The sequence below is a fragment of the Montipora capricornis genome, chromosome 3 (genome assembly GCF_036669925.1).
Source record: "Montipora capricornis isolate CH-2021 chromosome 3, ASM3666992v2, whole genome shotgun sequence".
Lineage (NCBI taxonomy): Eukaryota > Metazoa > Cnidaria > Anthozoa > Scleractinia > Acroporidae > Montipora > Montipora capricornis.
This window is the reverse complement of record NC_090885.1, coordinates 72,586,107-72,588,606: the sequence shown is the minus strand read 5'-3', so window position 1 is coordinate 72,588,606 and position 2,500 is coordinate 72,586,107. Positions and strand designations below refer to the sequence as shown.

Sequence of the window (2,500 nt, the reverse complement as noted above, 5' to 3'; positions counted from 1 at the left end):
AATTTCAAATACTGTGAATGGCGCGACAGAGGTCGTCATGAGGCTCCGATTACGGAAAGTAAACATACGGTTCCAGGCTCTTAAACAAAAGACGATGGGTTATTGACCAAGCTTGTTCGGTCAAGATGACTGGATATTGGCCAAGTTCTTTTTTTGCGTGTTTGTCTCCGTCGAGGTCCATAAACACACGAAAAAGAACGAGGCCAATATCCAGCCATCTTGACCAAACAAGCTTGATCTATAAAGAATTTATTATATGACTTAAAACACCAAAAATGATCTTTGATCTTGCAGGACCAAGCGAGAAATCCCGAGTGGGCAAGATAGCTCCATCTTGCCCGCTTGGGTTGCTAATCAAAGTGTGCGATATGGGTCATCTTGCCCGCTCACGGAGCCAGTCATATAATAAGATTGGTTCTCCATCTGTACAAATACCTGAATGCACAAGATCACAGAAAAATTATCGTTGTTTTTTTGTTCATCAACAGAGTGGGATAATAAATCCAGGTCTTTCATGAAAAATAATTGCATCTGACTTCAAATGCATTATGTTATTGTCGTAGATTTGAGTGTTGGTTGTTTTTAATGACCATTCTTTGATATTGATACTACATGTACATCAAAGTTCCTATGTTTAAATAGGGTTAGACTATTAACAATTATACTAAGCTTTACTGTCATTGAGCTACATACTGTAGGTTCTGCGTTGATGAAGTGTCCTGCTCGCCTCAGTTGTCCAAAAGGTGGATAATGCTATCCACTAGATAAATCACTATCCAGTGGATAAAAACTAACTACACCTTCAAACAACTGGAGCCTGATCTCTGGCCTCTGCAATACACCTCAAAAATCCACAATGCTACCTAGGATAGACCCTTCTCCAAAAATGGTAGCAACGGATGTGAATGAGTTAATTAAAATTGAACTGAATGAAAAACTGATATAGAAATAGAAAGAGCACCTTTACTTTGTTAACCCTACAAAGATTAAGCACATTAGGCATTATATCAGCTGAGAAAATGTAAGTTGAGATTTGACAAATTTACCGATAAGGTATATGCGATACCACCAATCATACAGACGTCTAAATTTTTCATTTTTCAACTTACATTTTCTCAGCTGATATTACACCTGATATGCCAAAACATTGGAGGGTTACTCAAATAAAATTATATGTAAAGGTGCTCTTTCTATTTCTGGTATTAGTTTTTAATTTTAACTTATTTGAATTTTTGGATGCCATTTTGGAGAAAGGTCTATTGATGTTTGCCCATCACCAAGCAACAGATACCGGTACTAGTTTATCATCCTTCCCATGGGAACCGTTACCCCATAAACATCAATAATTGCATTGTGAAATAATTAATGTTAATTTTATACTTTAAGTAAACAAACCTTTCGCTGCCTCAGCTTTTCTTATTGCCTCCAGTTCAGCTCTTTCCTTGGCTTGTGCAGCCTCAATCTCCCTTTCACGTGCAGCTATGGGTTTCAGGTACTCTGTAGATAGTGAAGGATGAAGGATACTTTAAATCACTTCTATCGCGTTTGGTACCCCAATCCATGGTGTGTGGAGAGGGATCGATTTCCCAACAACCTTTGAACCATACCTTAAAAGTTTTCACCATTTTTAAATGGGTTTAAAAACCCATTCACTCCTCAGGGACCCCAGGATGCCCACAGTTGACAAGTACAATCGTCTGGTGTTAGACAGAGTAAAATCTGTTAAGTCTCACTCCAAGGAGTCAATGGGTTAATGCTTCGGACCCTCTTAATATTCTTATATGTATCATCACAAAATATAATTTTATGTGAAATTATGTGTATGTATATTTTGTTGTACCAACCCTAAACAGTCAAGGATACTGATGGAGATTTCATTGATGCATTACATGTAGTTATTTAAAACTGTATGTGATAATCAAAACTTTCCCATAGTCAACATAGTGGATTTCAATATAATTAGAACCACCAATAATGATTTAAGCCATGAGAATAAAATTAACAAAATAACTATTGAATCTTACAGTGAGGATACTCGAACCATGAACACTTGACATTTTTGTATCCATTTTTTTTTTCGACGACTAAGAAATAAAGCCTCTTCTTATGATGTATAGTGTTCCATGTATAGCATTTTGTAAGTGTAAAAACATTAAATACTCTTGTCAAAAGGACGAGCCCACATTCTATAGTCACTAAAAAAATGTACAAACAAATATCAAGTGTTCATGGTTCAAGTGTCCTCACTGTAACAATAAAAGTAAAAAAGTAAGATTAGCAATAACACACTTCATGCTTGGAATTAGTTTGCTTTTATGATCATTGTAGCAGCTGATGTTGTAAACAGACTGATAACTGACTACTGCTATGTTTACACATGTTCTTTCTAGAAACAGTAATTACTATTATCCAATTAAATTTCAATGGTCCATGTACTAATAAAATCTTCGGGATATGCTGGGCCCGATTTGACTTGGGAAAGGTTTTGGGCTCAATGTCA

General features: G+C 36.2%; 1 long non-coding RNA gene across 1 annotated transcript in view; it reads right to left on the bottom strand.

Moving 5' to 3' along the window:
- LOC138043980 (uncharacterized) overlaps positions 1–2,500 on the bottom strand; it is a 5,628-nt gene that overhangs the window by 1,358 nt on the left and 1,770 nt on the right. The window contains exon 3 of the long non-coding RNA XR_011131375.1: positions 1,396–1,497. This is a non-coding gene — a long non-coding RNA (uncharacterized lncRNA). The remainder of the gene's footprint in view (positions 1–1,395; positions 1,498–2,500) is intronic.